The sequence below is a fragment of the Vanessa cardui genome, chromosome 3, assembly GCF_905220365.1.
Source record: "Vanessa cardui chromosome 3, ilVanCard2.1, whole genome shotgun sequence".
Classification (NCBI taxonomy): Eukaryota; Metazoa; Arthropoda; class Insecta; order Lepidoptera; family Nymphalidae; genus Vanessa; species Vanessa cardui.
The window spans coordinates 5,373,040-5,393,185 of NC_061125.1; the positions used below are offsets into that span (position 1 = coordinate 5,373,040).

Consider the following 20,146-nt stretch of genomic DNA (forward strand, 5'->3'; position numbering starts at 1 on the left):
TAAGGTGGTTAAAGGAAACCGTCATGAAGATTCTTTCGTTTTTTGTATAAAATCTGCAACAAACCGTATCCCAAGATGAGAAGATAACTTTACTTAATTCCTACCTTTAAATAACTAAAGACTAGCCAACTTGGTTTAGTTTCAGAACTAGTTAAAATAGCTCATTTAGTAGATATTTTAAAGTATAATTTCTTTCTTATGAGTTTAAAGAAATGATCCTACGCTTAGTAGAAAAAAATTCTATTGAAAAATTCATTATTCATATAACATAAAGAGCGCGCCGACGTTACCAGGAATTAGTAATATTTATAAAACTAAATCTAAAGCAAAAAGCAGGTTGAGGTTTTAAGCGTAATTTCCAGTTAGTACTTGTTTTATCTTGGCACGAATTAATCCCCTGGAAGCGTAAAATGTTTCACCAACTTGCAACTTCAATTCTATTTCAGTTCTGTTACAGCAGTTGCCGTGAAAGGACGTGCGCGGTGTTCTAAATCCAATCCCCTTATCATACTAGTACGCTAAACGCTATAAACATTCTCTTTGACTTTCAAGTTTCGTATTTAATTAATCCAGTGTTATTGGACTGTGTTATTACAGTATTTTTTGTTTTGTAAAATTTTCATTCTAGGATAAAAACTTTTTTTTCGGTCAGGATTTTGAGTGAATTGTGCTAAATTGCGATGACTGTTGACAGAATTGACAGATAAGGGTAAGTGTATGATACTTGTTTTGATTGAATTGATTCGTTAAAAATTTTTCAATTATAATGTGTTGTTATTGTTCAATCCACAATATTAGAAGGAAAATGTACTTGATTAGTAAGTTTAATCTACTTTTCGTTTTCAATGTAATTTTATAATGTTATAAATTGATTCAATTACAGTGACCACCTTTAAGGTAAATTTAATTATGTATCCTCCTCGTTCATTAAGATTAACATGAAATTTTGACTAACGTTTTAAAAGCTCTACCCTTTGTCAACGCTCTTTACATTTGTTTATCTTAAAATTACACAAACGATGTATAGAAGGCGTGAAAAGGGTTACTGTGTTTTGACGTCATAATTTTAAGTTTGCTCATTAAATTTGAAATTGGGTTAATTTCGTAAGAACACAATTTATTATCATTAGACTTATAATCGGCAAATATTAGAACATTTGATGGAGGTTCTTGAAATTAAGTATATATATTTTTTAATAATGTAGACCCTTCTTCATAAAGCATTGGCATGTTCATTTAAAAAAAAAAAAATTTGTTATTTTGCAGAATAGTGGATTAAAAATGAAAAAAAAAAAATGTTCCAAGACCGTTCCAAATTCGAAGACGGTATAATTTTATAGAGTTTACTTGATACGTGACTTCGAGTGTGAATTTTACCACATATGATATGGACGTACGTTTATGATTATAACATGACTGTATTGTTAGCTTATTATTGACGATTGATTTGTGAGGTCTCCCGGATTTAGTATCATAATATATACTTACAATAAAATGACTGACGCCTAAAACTTTCACCTATTTAATATATAAATTTCAAAGTTAAGTAGCAGCTTAGAATATTTTTACTCTTAAATATTTTTTCTTTTTTAATATTTCAAACAATCAAGCATCAATTCATGAAATTTAAATTGTGTCTTAATCAAAAAAATCATAATTATCAAAGAAATAAATAATATTTCAAGTGATATTTATTTATCTATTACAAAGAGAAATTCAATACTTTTAATAGAATGAAATACTCTTAATATCAGCCAATTTTCAGCTTCGTTACTTCCACAATTCCGTATTATATTTCTCCTGTAGCCCTATAATTGGTTTAACTTTTCTTTAGCTCATGGCACTTTAGTTGAAAGGTTCAGTAAAGTGATTTATTTCCGAAATAATAAAGTAAATAACGCCTTTGAAGAAATAACTAGACATTGATACAATAATAAACAAATTACGAGATAAAACAAATTACATTCACACCTTGACTTTTGGAATGATCAGTCACGCGCCTAATTGTCATCAACACTGATTTCTCAATTAGTCGCTATGCGATTTTTCATAAACGTTTTTTTTTCAGTTTTGTGATTTTTAATCATAGTAGACTTTTTTTTGTTATATATATTTGATAACTACAATTCACTATGATTTCAATAAAACAAAATATTACATATTTTCTTGTTTATCGATTTAGTATTAAAAAAAAAAAATTTTGAAATGAGCTGGTTTGGACAAAATCTGGGCAAACACTATTCAACTTTCATGTACTTAATATGTGGTTTTTTCCTTCGCGTTCGAGCATTAAAACTGTGTGTTTCTGACAATATTCTATAATATGCACGAGTATCTAGTGAACCTCAATGGAACAGCATGAATTTTTACATTGCTATGTCTCATTGCGCCTTAATAAGCACAATGCGAAATTGATAGAGAAATTGATATTGAAATTATAATTATATATTTAAATGTATGTACACATTAATTGCATACAAATTGTTCACTATGGCTCCTATTTAATTAAAATCAAGCATTTACGAAGCTTTATATTTACATTTTCTAATCACACCCAAGCCATTTAACGAAAGAATTATTCTCTTATCGTAAACTGATTACCATATTTAGGACTACTTGTTTTTCTTGATTCCTTCCGCTCCAAGTTTATTTTCCCCGTAAGTCTAGCAATTTATATCTTTATTTCCTCATTCCTGTCCCAACGAAAGCTCTACGTCAAATATATATGTATATGATCATGATGAGGTTGCAAGCGGTTTTGCTTACGAATTTGTAAGCATTATATTAATCTGTAATCCATATATTTATTTTCACTGATTATGCTTACAATAGTTAATCTATTATCTTGTCTCTTTATGTATTATGTGTATAATTGAAATTAAATATAAATGAATGTAGCGGCAAAGTAAATTGTTCGAAATACTTACAGCATCCATTTCGCAGGCCTGACTTGCATTAGACAACATAACCTGCTACATTTTAAGCTATCATAATGAACTCAATGCATGCAGGTTCATAGAGACTGTAACAATATCTAGCTAGCTCTAGCTGTCTCTTTAAGTGTTTCCTGCATACGATGAATATCAGTTGAGGACTTTAAATCATCGAATATAATGCAAAAATAAATTTTTGAACTGTTCATAACTCTCCTAACTGGAGCGAAACATCTTACTGACCAATATAATTTTGAATGAAACGTCGGTTTTGCATAAGTTTATTTTAATTGAAAACGTTACTGAGATTATTAAATATTAATTTAAAAACGTGTATTTTATGCAATATTTATAAACCTCATATTTTTTTATGGCAGCTCGAAAATCTTTATCAGAAACGAGTTGAATGTCAGTAGGTGAAGGCTATTTAACGAATATTTTTTGGGAGCTGACCAAATTTGGGGTTGCTTCTTTAATCCATCCTCCCAATCGGCGTCGTTCCATCGCCAACATCGTTTTATAAATTCACGACTTTACTACATAAACGCAAATGTACACAAGTTATAATTATTGAATATTTTATGTTAGCAAAGATGTTATATCAATACGAAAGAAAATTCTAAAAGAGCCGCGTTGGTAGTAAGCAATATATTTAAAAAAAGAGTTTGGTTATAATTTCGACTTTCGATTCTTAAATCAAATGTACTTGATATACGAGATAAAATTGTAATATCAATTGTTAAAAATTTAAAATAAACGAGGTACATATCAAATAATGTTTCAATATATATCAAAAGTCTAAGATATATCTTTTGATCATTCACAGAATTGAATATGTAAGAAACGTTGAACATTATTTGAAAAAAATGTTATCGAAACGAAACGATATTCGATCAACAACACTTTCCACTTCTGATAAAGTGAAATATACATAAGATCATTCATTTCTAAAGTATGAGTTACCGTTTAGGGAAATAAATATTTCCAATGTGGGCTATATAATAAAATAAGAGGGAATTTCACAGCGAAAGTAATACTGTAAAGTATCCACATTAATTTAAATAAGTTAAGAATGTTGTCAATGTGACTTATCAACCGACTTCCAACAGGAGGAGGTTATCAATTCGTCTGTATTTTTTTTTTTTTTTTATGTTTGTTACCTCATAACTTTTTACTGGGTGGACCGATTTTGATAATTTTTTTTTTGTTTGAAAGGTAGTGCTTCCCGTTGGGTCCCATTTTTTTTATTTTTTTTTCCGATGATGGTATCCATGTGAAAACGACATAAGTCTTAGATTTGCATTATGTATATGCGCGACAAATAGGTGAATAACTGAAAATCACGTTAACCAATTTTGATAATTCTTTTTTTATTATAAAATATATACTTCAAGGGTAATTTGGTGAAAGTTTGGTAAGGTTCTGAGCACAGGATCCATGACAAAGTAACGGAACGGAAGGGAACGGAACAATTCTGAGGAGCACGTTAGCGATACTCAGTCGAATCTTTTATTTATAGGTTATTTGGATATTTGAGTCACCTTCCGTAATGTGGTTATGTTTATGTAATTATCATAGTCGAATATTATAATCAACTAGCTACCCACCCCGGCTTCGCACGGGTGCAATACTGATACTAAATATACTACAGAATTTGTTTATTTACGACATCACATCGCAAACTTCTAAAATTATCAGTGTTTCTTTACTATATTGTTCATGTATTATATACACAAACCTTCCCCTTGAATCACACTATCTTTTAAAAAAAAACGCATCAAAATCCGTTACGTAGATTTAAAGATATAGGGACAGAGAAAGCGACTTTGTTTTATACTATGTAGTGATGGAACTCCTATACGGCTCGCAGTTAGGGTGCGATATGGGGCAAAATTTCTTACTATCTTTAATCAAATTTTGTGTATGTGATGTGATGTCATATGATGTACGAAATATAGTTGGTCTTTTTCAAAGTTTTTTTGCTGAGTTCGATTGCAGCTCTTTCGAGGGATCCTTGTAGTTTACGCCGCGTGACGTATTAAATCCGCATTTTCGAAAGTCTATTTTTGCTTTATTCGCAAATTTCCTTTGAAATTGTCCTCGAAGTAGTTTCTGACTCATATAAACGAAACGCTTAATCTATCCATATTAAAAAAAATTAGTTAGTCAACATCAGCTTCACTTAAAATCAAAAAATAAATAAAAATTTTAACAAAAAGAAAAACCGACTTCAAACAAAACACTATTTTAAAACAAATGAATATGCACGAAAAGGTAATAAAAATAATTGCGTATTCAACATATTTTTTAGAGTCTTCCTAAGTTAAATGAAATGAAAAATATTAGACTACTTAAAAGTCGATTAACGATTATATCATGTAGTTATAATTATTGTTATATTTGGAGTCGGTGTCAGCCAATAAAACCCTACAGTATATCTATCAAAAAACAATACGAGAATACTTTAACAAATATGTTTTTTACAAATTACCTTTTACACAATAATATACTGGATCAATCAAGGGGCTCGTATCGCTTCTTTCTTTTGATTGTTGGGGCAAGGGCACCGTGGCTGACACCGGCTCCAAATATACCAATAACTATAACTACATGATATAATCGTTAATCGACTTTTAAGTAGTCTAATATTTTTCATTTCATTTAACTTAGGAAGACTCTAAAAAATATGTTGAATACGCAATTATTTTTATTACTTTTTCGTGCATATTCATTTGTTTTAAAATAGTGTTTTGTTTGAAGTCGGTTTTTCTTTTTGTTAAAATTTTTATTTTAGAAATGTATCTGGAAATAGAATTGTATTATTTAGTGTATTCAGTGTAAGAACTGATATGGCCCAGTGGTTAGAACGCGTGCATCTTAACCGATGAGTGCGAGTTTAAACCCAGGTAAGCACCACTATATATATGTGCTTAATTTATGTTTATAATTCATCTCGTGCTCGGCGGTGGAGGAAAACATCGTGAGGTCTAATTTCATCGAAATTATACCAAATGTGCACTCCACCAACTGGAAAAGCATGGTGGAATATGTTCCAAACATTCTCCATAATGGAAGAGGAGGCCTTATCCAGCTGTGGGAAATTTGCGGGCTGTTACTTTACTTTTTTACTTTAGTATTTAGTGTAATTGTAAACTATCACAATTATAGTAGTTGCCGTTCTACAGGAGAACGTAATGAAACGATTGTTTATGCTCTAAAATTTATTATTCACAGTATGTCTGGGAAGAGGAACGTTATATAATGAAAAAAGAGCAAGGGAAGCAAGCCATTTCAATTCCTAGGAACATTTTAAAATTAGCATTAAGATAATAAGGAGCAATATGTTCATAGAGTTATATCACATAATAATGTCCTCCACGACGACCTCGTTGCGGTTTATTATACGTATCAAGTATAGCTATATTATTAATGTAATTAAACTTTACAAATATAGATAGGCTTCAGAAATAGACTGCTAGAACTCATATAAATGTTTTAATCTTTCAAACTGTCGATAATAGGGGATTGCGCAAGCCAGACTTGATATTCAATTATTAGCTGTTTATCTATCTAAACAATAATATATTGAGTTATTGTGTAATAGTAAAAGTTTAGTGACAACACTTAAATGGGTCGTTACTAAGAAGACTTCTTATTTTTTTAAAGATATAGATTTGAAGCTTAGAACACTACGCTGTTATTTCTAACAACATGTACATATAATCAGAGAACAATTATATAATTCTTTTTTTGTTGTTGTTCGCAATATAAATGTTTTTTCCGATATATAGATAAATAATAAAAATAACAAATACGATTTTAGTATGTATATGTATCGATTTTTGTTCGTTACAATTTGCACCATTTAGTACTGTACTGTTGTAAACAGCAATATTTTTTTTATAGCTGTTGGTAAATATAACATATAACAGACGCATCGTCACTAACTACTGTAATAAATAATTAATCTAAGGTGTATTTTATGTTTTAGAGTAAAACCTTGCATTATTTTAATTTGTCTTTATAATTAAAAAAAAAGCAGTAGGTATTATTAACCGTTTTTAGGTAGACACTTTTTCTCATAAGACGTCTTTGTACGAATTCGGACATTATTTATTTTTCATAAACTATAGTACCCATTATTTGTGGAGATAAATTATCTTGACAAATAAAATGTTCATCGTAACGCTCTAGATAATCACCAGGGAATTTTATTTGGGATTTGAGCAAGTTTTACGTCCTTAATCTCTCTTGAACAAGAACAATAAAAAAGTAATATTTTGGAAGAATTTCTGCACTCACTGTTTTATTCAACAAAGTGGTTTTCGGGGTTATTTCAGAGAGTAAAATGGAGTTGGATGATTTGATTTTCTTTCCGCTTACGGGTATGGAATGCGATTAAGGTGCGACATGGAATCATAAAGTCATGTAGATATCATACAAAATATATTTAAAAAAAAGTTGTGTGTTTGTCTTCTATATGCCTCCAAATCAATAATCAGATTGTGAGAAAACTCAGACAAGTCTGTGATCTCACATATTTTTTTTTCCGTAAAAGATGATTTTCTTGTCCCTCGATATAAATTATTATCTTACATATACGACACCGGGACCGAAGCTAGTCTATTAGAAATCAACATATTATTCTTTATTTAAATATGCACATTCGAATTATTTTTAAGAGTTAAAATTTAATTAAAAGCACCAACTAGCAAGAAAATCATAAGTAGCTATTTTTCTCAAACGAAATACATGTTCAACTACCAACTTAGAATTAATTAAAAATAAAGAATAATACTTAAATAAAAGTCTGAGTTGTATTACTTTAAGAACATAACGATATGAGAAATGGAATATTTCACTGAAAATATATTTTATGCTTGAAAAATGTTCTTCTACATTTCATCTCAGCAGTTCTGATTTTATATTCATACATTCACAAAACAAATAAAATAATATAAACGGTTGGCTTGTGGCGATTTCAAATTTGCTAAGAAATTCTTATTTTGCATTAAAACCAAGATTTGCGACGTACGAAACAACGATTAAGACTGAATTAATTAAACATAATTACTATATAAGTGATTGTAAGGTTACAGAATGTTTTGTCTCCTTCTTCCGAATGTTAAAATCCAGATGTGAGAAAGAAACGTATACATTTATTTATCCACTTTATTGTTCATGGTAACACCGTTCAATAAGATAAAGCTTAACGAAATACAAACTTACTGAAAACCTGTAAACGTTAGATGACTTTAGTTTTCCTATTTTAATAATTTAGAATATTATCATATTATGATTTTTTGTATAGGTCGTTGTAGGGTCGATAAACACATATTATATTTACTTTTCCGTCGGATATTCTCTACAAAAGTCCATTTCTAGGAGTACGAAGTACGTAAATCTAGTCCTGTGCCTGAACTCTTTCCTTAGCTTTCCTCAATATCAGATTTTGTGAGTGTACGAAAAGAGTCATATAAACCAAATATTAGTTTACGAACACATTTGTTGTCATTAATTTGTTTGTTGTAACATTTTTTCTGGACAATATCATTAATAACAATTTCTTAGTTAGCGTTTTACGGGATCATTTTCTCATATACGCTGTTGCTGGGGCACACAGTTTGTGCACTGTGCATATTTAGTATACTTAACGCTGTCATGTTTTGTAAGCTTGAGAGTTATCCTGTCTATAAGAAAAAAACTTGAACTCTACGTGTTTGTGGTTTTATCATAGATGAGTAGTTCTAGGCGGTTAAGCGTTACCGTCCCCCTAGGGTCATAAGGTATTGTTGAGCAATGTATAAACTTTTTTAATAAATGAGCTATCTTACACAATTATTTTATCAATATATACTGGTACCGGCGCATTTTAAGATATAAAGAAAACTGATCAGCTTTATATAATTATACCTACTAGCGATCCGTCACGGCTTCGCACGTGTGCAGTGCTGATACTAAAATTACTACAGATTATTTCTTGTTTGTTTATTGTATACAAAAGCCTTCCTCTCGAATCACTTAGTCTATTAAAAAAATCGCATCAAAATCCAGGGCGTAATTTTAATGATACTTTTAACGATAAGGTCAGACAGCCGTAAGCGTCATTGCTTTATGCTATGTTATGAAGTATACATAAGAGTAGCGACGATTTCAAGTGTAAAATATATTGATATCCATAGAAAATAGTTGTAATATTTCTGCATATTCCCCTAAAGTAATGCGATGAACTATGAGTGGCTCGTAACCCACGGCGCCGTCCGGCTTTGAGGCCTCCATTCCATAAAGAAAATTTATAGCATGCGGCAACAAGAACCGTTCATTCATTTGTCCGTCCTCTGGTTTAATACGCGCTATGCTTTTTATTCCAATATTTTGTTTTTTCTTTGGTTGAATTATAAATACAACATTAGAAAATATATTTTATTTATTTTACATAACATGAATTTATTCATCAAGCTTGTTAGCTATGGTTGAACGCGCTAGGAACCCGTAATCAGTTTGTTTACAGAATAATTTTTGTCGTTGATAGCTTGATAATCGAGGTAGATAGGCTTTTAACATTACGCTACGATGCTTAGTAGCGGAGAGGTAACCATAAACGGTGTTCAAAATAACTACCGTGAAGGCTTGTTACTCAACGTTTATATAAGAGGTATGTTTAAATATAGCAAATTTGTTTTACTAACATTATTATAGCTACTGTAAGAATTATGATCGCGTGGAATAGCAACAGTATTATTTTTGGATTTATATTTATCACAGCAGTTATTTACAAGTAGCTACTTTATTTTAAAACATCATTCAACATAAAATGGATGTAGAGGTAGAACGAATGTACTTACTACATTGAAAAATTGTACTTATTACAATATTTTTATATTATCATACAAAAAAATACGATGTGACTTACAATATCTAAAGCAAACCTTTGAGGTTTTATGAAAAAAAGTATATATTTCGTATCTCTAAGCTAAATATTTTTCTAGTGTATGATTTACGGCCTATTATGTTTCCGTTTTGTGTAAGCTTCTATTTGAACAATATTATTCTAACAAAGAAAAGCCCGTAATCTATATGAAAAATATTTATATTTTGCTTTTAGTAAAGATACTTTGTTCATACTTAATCAATATAATGTTAAGTATGCGACATATAATATCAATCGTAGGTAGTAATCATAATGAATCTAATAGGTTTTTGAAAATAATGACCTAATCTAATGTTACATATTTGTTTACTGATTCTCTAACTTTTGATTTTTGATTTAAACTCTTATAATTTTTATATAGTTTCTAGCCTCGCATGCTAATTCAATACGTCCATGTACGTAATTTGAGATAATAAAATAGGATATAGTCGTAAGTAAACCAGATGTGTATCCACTGATAAGCATTAGAAGAGCTTTGTAGAATTTGCTCCTAACCTTTTCAGTAGAGTAGGTCATATGTTTTACGTCTGTTAGATTAGGTACTTATAATTTCTTGGTTTTATTAAAAACAACTCCATATAATACAATCATATAAAACTAGGAAATAATAAGTACAATTTTCAAGTATAAAATTCAAATAACAAACAGCAATATTTTGTATTATTGTGTACCTACTCAAGGATACAATGTAATCTTATTACTGGCAACGCATTTGGCAATATCAGCAATTTCTTTCTTTCGAAAAAAATTGAACCATCGACCTCGTTCTTTTCGTAAAATATTGAAAACAGATTTACGCTGATATATCATTTTGATCTGAATTTCCCTTCCTGATTATATGTATTGTGGTTAAAGTCGTATATCACTTCTTAATGGTCAATTTGTAGGTGTAATGTCGTGTTATTACAAAATAGTACAACATCTTAGTCTCTTCGAGGTTTTAATAAAAGCTTTATATTGCTTTTTAATCTGTTTTTCAAAATAAATGACAAGCAAAATTGAATTTTAAAACAGGAGTGCCTACGCGTTGGTAGTCTTGCAAATTACAACGATTTAGCCGACAAGGTAAATGCCGACAATTAGGCCGACCTGCGGCACGTCGGCGGGTCGACGCGGCCAACGAGGTTATTTAATATGCCTAGATTATTAAATTTTTATCTTTACGTTTTATAATCTATAACACATTTGTCGTTTAAGAAAATGGACGACGAAATCTTTATGTTTGTAATGAAACTTCTTTATTAACTGTTTTTTTTTTTAAACTATGCAATAAATGTTTTAAGAACAAATATAATTAGTCCGTCGTGTATATTTTATGCATGCTCTGTATTCATGCCTTATAAATATTGTTATTTAGAAAAAAAAAAATAATCAAAATGTTGATGTTATATATGTACGACTTTGTTAATACAAGCAATAAAATAAAAAAAGTACTTAAAATAGATTTTGTGCATAAAAAATGTGTCAGTTTATCGTTATAAATTTCCATTGCGAAAACAATGTGTTTGTTCTCAAAATATAACAGTACATATCCCGTTTGAGTTCATATTATATTATTAAGTGATAAATATTGACATCATCATCAGTATTTTAATGTACTGATTGATGAATAAGTTAACAAATACTAATAATAAGCATATTTTATAAGTGCGAAAGTGAGTAATCTATTGACAACCTTAAAGAGTTAGTAAGTTAGTCAGATTTTTGCCCTAATAGCATTTATCGTCACCTAGCATGTCTATATCCCAAGATAATAAATAAAACATATTAATTTTATTAACTCTATGATTTTATTTATTTTAGCCTTTTTATGCCTCGGTTATTTTTTATTATAACCTTTTAAAATAAACACTTATTTCTAAGTATATTTATAAGCTTTAGAGTTTGCAACGAAAACCTTTGCATTGTTTATAATTATATATGTGACACCAGCACGTGCCTGTCTTCAATCAAAGTATCATAGATTATGTAATTATGAATACCCTTTACACAATCCGTTTGATAGCTATTGATGTCAAAGAGTTCAGAGAGGCGTTCTCTGGAGTCTTCTTGTTAGGTATTAGGTATTGCTACCGAGTTCAAGGGATAATTAACGGAGTCAAGAAATTTCCATGTTTGGGTCAAGTTCTTATAATCAAATTGTTAAACTTTGCCTCGAGTAAATGAGATCTGTGACTCCTTTGTCGATCTCGTATCTAGCTTATAAGACTGTAATTGTCAGTCTGCATCGGCTGGGAAGAGGCGAAAATTTAGAGTTTAACTTCATCAATATTTGCTCAGTAAAGCGGGGGTGGAAATTGACAGCATTACGAGGGTAAGAGAATTGGGAGTACATGTGTTTGAAAAATAAAAGTTTAGTTAAATAAAAATACACTTCTTTTATTCATTTATTGGTTACAATATTAAAACCTTACACTACGATTTATCGACGACGGATTACGTACAATTTAGGTGAAACCGCATGGATCAGTTACTAAGTTCATTTTTATAATTTACGATTTTGACACGTGACTATATATTATATGTAATTCAGTATGCCTTCAGTTGGTTTAATGACGCTTTGACCCTGAAAAGGTTGAGAGTTAAGACAAAACTTCACGCCTTCCGCCCACTTGTTCTATTTTTAGCAGCTCTTGTTAAGGGAAGATCGTCTCGATTGCTTTGTATCTGCAAAGAAAAAGTTATATATTAAAATTTTTCTTTACTCTTCTTCGCAATTTTACAGTTTCAATTTTATGAAAAATCAATTTATTACAATAGTAGGTCCTATAGGTATTATATTTATATTATATATGATAAGCCATGGTAATATTTCTTATTAATTTAAACAGAAATTAGACGGAAATCTTTGTGAGAGTGAAGTTTTTGTGAGACAATCAAATAAGTTTTACTATAAATCCTTTTTCTTTCGAAATAACATCGAAGTTATAAAACGAACATTTAGAGAACACCAGAAAACAGAACAATTGCCGTAAAAACTTCATCGATGCGATTCAATAAGAAATCGCTTCGTATCTTACCCGTGAAATGTTGACAGCCGTGTTTCGGTACCATGCCATTTTGACACGTGTATGCTACACTTTCTATGATTATTATGTTTAACGTCCCACATCACAATCTGACATTTCACGGTCGTGGTCTGCGGTGAGTTTCTTCTTATAGAATACCTCTATAGTTCTTAAATCGTGATTTGTCACGTGTTTCGTGACAGGGGAAAACCAGTGTACGACAAATTGAATGACTTGCTTATCCCCTTGTCAAAGCTAGTGGATTGGTTGTTTGTTAAACTTACCTCAACTGAATAAACTTGATCTTATTTGTAGAATGGAAAAAATAAACGTAATGTTTGCAAATAAAGGATTTAAATTATTGAATTGTCTTAGTAAAAATAATTTGCTGAAATTTTTTGTTATCTTATATTTTTCATGTTATTATTAATTAAATAAAAATCTATATTTAATAATATGTGCACACTGTTTTTTTTTTTTTTGTAGTAGTATTTCATTATATTTCATTCATACTCGTACCATATATAGATGCATCTTACACAGTATTATCGAAGTTTTTTCGTTGGTTTATTAGTAATATATTTGAATTACTGGGTAGTTAGTATTACATTTTGATGTTAGCATATTAACATGTGATAAGCATGAGATAACCATCTAAATAGATAAACAGGTAAATAAAATAGTAGGTACCTGTTATCAGTATCCCAGACAGAAAATGATTTAAAGTAAAGTATTTTGACTGTAATAAACAGTCAATCAGCTTACGAAACCTTAGTTTTAAGAACTAGTAACAAGATTACCTAAGCTAATAAGACATCAATACTAATTTAGTACACAATTGGGGAATTACCTGAATGTAAATAAGGCGCGGTATTGTTAATAAATTGTAATTCATTGAAACGATATTAAATTTAATTTGAAGTGATGAGCTGTGTGATTTCATATTAGATGAAAAAGTACTTCTAGCTGAGTTTCTTTGGCCGGTTCTTTTCAGGTCTGACGTATTATATTCCGAACTGGTGGTAGACTTTCGACAATCAATAAGAAAGTGTAAACACTTCTATTTTGAATAAAGGACTTTTGACTTTCTTAACTTAGAGTATCAAAAAACAATAGTATCATACACCTTACACTATTCAGATATTTTATCGCCAAACAGAAAAAAATTGGTATCGTTGTGTTCCGATTTTCAAGGCGAATGAGCCAATGTCACTCTAGGCTAAATTATGAAATAGTTATTTTTTTAAAATTGTTATTGATCCTTATTTTTAAGAAGATTAAAGTATATCGATTGGATTTATTTAATTGTTATTATTGTTGGAGTTTTTGCTGTCTCTTAACTGCAATTGGTAATTTTTTATTCAAATAAAACAATTTTATAGTATTGATACTAAGTTTTTTTCATATATTGTGACCGTTTGTAATTCACGGTTGAAAGAATCCCTACACATAAACGGAGAAATGCTACGGTCCATTAGGTAAGGACGTACTAATGGAAGCCACCCCGAAGAAACCACGTTGGGTATTATAAATATTCAACATATTATCATATAAAATTTTACGTTAACGAAATATTTCACGTGGAACGTTAAACGATGTTTTTGAATTATAAATTCAGACTGCGGCTCTTATAAGTAACGGATACTCTCATTAATTTGAAATGAAATGAATATAATAAAACACAATTATTTACTATTGGATTTTTCATGCTATCAATTAGTAAAGCAAAAGTACAAATAAATAAAAATGCATAGATCTCATTAAATAGCTAACTATTCCCAATTAAAACCCTTGAGTATGTCATTATATATTTTTTAATCTGCTTATATACGAATACTAGCAAATAGGCCTTGAGTAGTGTATCTCCACATTGTGGCATATTGTGTGGGATAAAATGAATTAAAAAAAACTGTCTTAGCTCTACCAAGCATGGAACTAAGATGTTTGATAAATAAACTATTAAAAATCTTTTATTCGGACAATCTAAATCATTACGTGATAGAAACTCAAATGTGTTTCTATCGTGCAATGATTTGCATAATCATGGTCACCCTTATATTAAGTATATATTGATTTTGATATTCTAGCGGATTTCCATAAAAGACCCGCTATTTGTATTAATGAGTCTCTTTTGTTAAATAGGCTATGCTTTGAATGTGAATTGACTGACCTACTACCTGACCAACTCATTTATATATATCACATATATTACTGCTGGACATGATACCGTTGATCAACGATCATTTTGAATTACCCAAAATAATACAAAAAGAATTGCAACGTATGTCATGTAATGCTATTTTTAGCAAAACAATAAAATATTCTTAATTTGAATTTATTGATGGCAATGTAATTTTTTTTTTATGTGCTTCTACCTCCATATAAGTTTTTATAAGTCACATGTCGTAACTGTTGGGAATAAAGTTGTCTTTTAATTAAACATGACATCGTATTCTTGATTGGTTACAGAAGATAATATATTTGAATATACATAGTTTCGTGTAAACTTTGTCTGACCCTGCCTTAATCCACCGTTCTTTTAACCTCGACACGGCCAGGCTACTCAGGGACAAAAGAAAACACTGTCAGTAGAATCTTTTATAAAGTAATGAGCTTTGTGGTTCAGCGGTCTTTATAATCGACTTCAAAGAGCAAAGAGGCTAATATCTTCTTTACATTTTTGCGTATTTGTAAAATATATTTATATTAACTTATAGTTTTAAAACAACGACCACCGCTTCTTATACGAATTTCCTTTATGGGGATTTCTGTTGAGCTGTTATGTATATTCTTTTTTCAAATGACAAATGAGTGATGACAGAATGATGACTAAATTTTTTTAGTTCATATTAAAGCATTTAATGTTATTAATTCTTATGTTTTATTTACTAGAAACTAGCTAAACAATGTATAAATAAAATGCTTGCTTAAAAGGAAGTTAATTTGTTATTTTTATAAGGCTGTTGATGTATGACATGTATAAAGCGGTTAATGTCTGATATTTAAATTTTTGGGTCACTGAATATGCTTTTAATTTATCTTCAAGCAAAAAGATTAAGACCATTTCTCACATGTCGCATTACCCACATTTTAGTCCCATTTAAAAGGAAAGGAAAACTGGTAACGGCTTCTTCTCATTTCAAAGATAGTAATACGAATTTTCGAGATTATATTTCAGCACCTTTCTATTTTATTTATGTTCTATTACTACGAAATACTTGTAAAACCTGTGATTATTTTAAGTACTGTTAAATTTGAAAATAATTTTTACCGACATTAAATTATTATGACAAGTTGTTCACGCACATACACGCAGGCACGCAAACAAATCCGTGTTCATGTACCTAAATAGTTGCAAGCCTCTCCTTTTTATTATATACAATAATTCAAAGTTATTATTTTTGGAATAGTAGTACTTCTCAATATATTAACATAAATATTTACTTAATTAAGGTTTCAACATTTATTTCAATTACAAAGAAGGGTTGACAAAACATTTTCTGTTACTTTAAACATTATATATTAGAATTTACCACTATATATTTAATTATGTATATACAAATACCTACCCAAAACTTATACTAGAAGTAAATAAACAACAAGTGGCTATCAAAATAACTCAATATGCATGCTTTAATTTAGCCTCCGCTGGTCTGTGCGAAATTTGCAAACCGAATTGGATTCAGTCGATTCTATACGGCAAACAGTTTTACCTTTTACTGTATTGGTAGTTTTTTCTCTCTAATTCCTTCGCTTTGTTAGAATCGTAATCCCACGAAGAGAAAAGAATTTTATCGACAAAGCTAAAACTTTGGTAGATATCGTTTCGAGCCGAGATTGGCTAGTGATTAGAACACGTGAATCCTAACTGAAGATTGTGGCGTCAAATCTCGGCGTTAAAATGATGTTTCGAAAACCTTACAAATTGTAAAGTCGAGGAAAAAATTTGTGGTAATTATTCATATTTCTAATAAGGAACAGCTGTTGTTTGTTTGTTTAAGAAATTGCAAATCATTCGATGATTTAAAATGACGAGGAATCACGAAGCTTAAAATACTTCACAACAAAGAAAATTAATTTGATCCCAAGATGTCAACCCAACTAAGTGATTAATGATGAACACGCCATGCCATTATTAACGAAACAATAAAGCGATCTCAATTTTCTTATAAAATTTGACTATTTTGAATACAAAGTTACAGTCGACTGAAACAAGATCGTTGATTGATCGGCTACTGTTTTGTAAGCTGATGTTGGCATAACTACATATTATAGAGAGATTAATGAAAGACAGAGAAAGAGAGTCCAACGAAGAAATAATAAGGCTTTATTATAGAACATGTATATATTTAGTTATTCGTTATATTTTTAGACTACTTAAATCTTTAGAGAGGATTGATTATATTGAACCATTACAGAAGTCTAATGGTTAGGTTTTTAGAAAAGATAAATGAGAAATAGGTACCAACTGCGAAGTACAAATCTGCAGAACGATTGAAAAATGCCATTCTGCCTAAGGAAATAATTGCATTTTTTGCTGGAATTTAACTTTTAACATCGTAGTCTCACATTGCAAAATAATTAGTGGTAGCTCGGCCAACAAGAGTCGAGTTAAAGGGGAGAGACAGTTCCGAATCAGCAGCATGAGCCAACTCACCATCGCCAATGTAATATATTTGAAAGGCTAAAGGTAATTAATATTTATTTACCCATGAAGTCCTTAAAACTACTACAAGGTGAGATCAGGACGAACGTGTTTCCTTAAGAAAGCGCACTAATTGGTCCGATTTACTCTTTTATTTAACGGGTTACGATTTCACCTAAGCCAATTAATTCAGTACTTCTGTTGTCATCGGACTATCACTATATACGTAGTTATGGTTACAACCTTATGATTGTTATTATTACAATATGAAGCGTTTCAAATGCTTAAAAAGATTCTTAAAGTGTCTGATTCTTAAAATGTCGTAAAATGATTTTTTAAATTCTAATAAATGTTCCATAGCTAAGCAGGAGCTGCTGCTTCTCTTGAGAAGAAGGTGTGGATCTAAATACAGCACGCCATCAATTCAGATTTCCTCTAAATATTTTTCTTTATAACTAATTCTGAAATGAGTTATAAACAAATTAATCACATGAAAAGTCAGAGTTTATGTCAAGTTTTCCCGAGCTTGAATCTGCAATCCTCGGTTCAAATTTACATGTTCTTGTTACTGGGTCGTTTAAGCTCGGACCAATATGTTGCCTTTAAAACGTGATTCATACAAGCCTGTGTGAGTGAAATGAGACTTTCACAATGTAAACGGCAATGTTTGCTTTACACTTGGCGCAACGCTACGCTAAAAGGTACATTTAGGAGTAAAATTATCCAAAATAAGCTATTTATTGCAGTACACTATATAGCTTACGTATTTACAATATATGTCAAATTTTCGTCCGAATATGCTAGCCTCACGAGGCCTTTTGTCAAAAAGTACAAGATTAATCGTGACCCAAATTCAGCTTTTGAAGACTTAGTTGCTCAGTTGTACTCAGTGCTAATCAACAAAACTGAGAAATTGAATACACAGTCTCTCTTTCACAAGAAAATTGTCTTGTGAAACAATAAATTTTGAGTAGCAGTTCGGAGTTTGGTAATTTACAGTGCTTATAATAATGTACTAGGGAAAGCACGTACAATTGCTATCCCTGATGTTTCTGGAGTCGTATCGCATAGTCACCCTACACAGTCAGTTGTTCACTCTTAAAATAACTGGAGTAGCCCAAATTAGTCAAGAGGACATAATCATATTTTTTTACTAATATGTGAATTGTATTAGGCGTATTTTAGTAAATTTTAGATCTATTAAGTCATCATTTTAAATTAAATCTTGTAACTGTATATATTAATTTGAAATATGATTATTTCATTATTATTATTCATACGCATCATAATATTACTTATCTATTCTGTACTATAAAGTTAATTTGTTTGATATTAATAAAATTCCGAAAGTTAATATTGTTATGCCAATGCATAAATAATAAAGTAAATCTTAATATTCATAATTATTTATAAAATTAATTGCAAGAACAAATGTAAATCATTTTCTCTTTAAACATATATTGCATAAACACAGATAGACAAAGAGCTAACCTTCAAAAATTAAGGCACAAGGAGAAAAAAGGAAATCCCAAGGGGAATTCAATAAAAATACTCCATTTAAATTGAATTCCGTATAAGCATTCTATTCAACTTCGAAATTCAGCAGCGACAGCTTTAAAATAGGTCAGCCTATTGAATATCTGAAATATCGGTGGGCAAAGGACTGTATCTACGTGCCTTTTTACAGTGGTCAGGATCCTTTGCTATCAACCCGAGTTGTCCATTTCACCCTTTCTAAGAATGATTTAACAAAATAGAAGCTAAAACAGATTTGCATTTATTGAATACAAAGATTTCTTAATTACTAAATATATATAGAAAATCTACAAAATTATCGGACTTTTGATCTGAATCATCGTCATAAAAACATATAACAACTTTAGTGTTCTCTGTAAGCCAAAAAGAAAAGTTGGCCTCAAATGGTATACTACTTCCTCCCACCTCTAAGTGGAAGCTCACCAGTACCAGCTTCTTCTGACTGTATTCAATGCTGGGCAGCTGTGACAACCAGTTTTTCATTTTTATCTCTATATTTGATCTTTTACGATTAAAAAGCTGACGCAATTTTATTTGTAAATTAAAATCATTAAAAAATAATAGGATGTAAAATTTTCTAATCTTTAATTGTAATTTTTCTTTGTTGCTTATTATCTATATGATGATTGACTTTGGTTATGATGACCATTTTCAGCGCAGACCTGGTATATTTTCAGAAATGTAATAGCGCATAAGCATGTCAACTAACTCAAAAGAAATCTTTTTTCCACTTTCTTATGTTTCTATGGCTGGCTGGTAGACTTTATTCTTTCTAAGGGATGAGAGGGAGACTATATTGCCAAGTGCCAAGACTCCAACTTCTGAATTAAAAAAATAAACTTATTGTTCGCTACTTTACAATGAATTATAAAATGATACAGATTATTTTCAATATCTTCGAATATCGTTTAATTAATGAACAAAGCCTCACCTGATGGAAAGTGTCTACCACCCATGGACATTTGTATCACCGGGGGACTTGCAGGTTTGTTGCCAGCCTTTAAGGAAGGAGTACGCTCTTTTCTTAAAGATTCTCAAGTGGCAATCGTTTTGAGAAAACCGCCAGCGAAAGCTGGTTCCACAAAGTGTCTTA

At 30.4% G+C, this 20,146-nt stretch overlaps 1 protein-coding gene across 1 annotated transcript in view; it reads left to right on the top strand.

Annotated features, from left to right (window-relative positions):
* The first annotated feature begins 383 nt into the window (after positions 1-383).
* LOC124543849 (trace amine-associated receptor 8c) overlaps positions 384-20,146 on the top strand; it is a 50,963-nt gene continuing 31,200 nt past the window's right edge. Inside the window, exon 1 of the mRNA XM_047122171.1 lies at positions 384-709. The gene's annotated coding sequence lies outside the window, so the exon portion shown is untranslated. The remainder of the gene's footprint in view (positions 710-20,146) is intronic.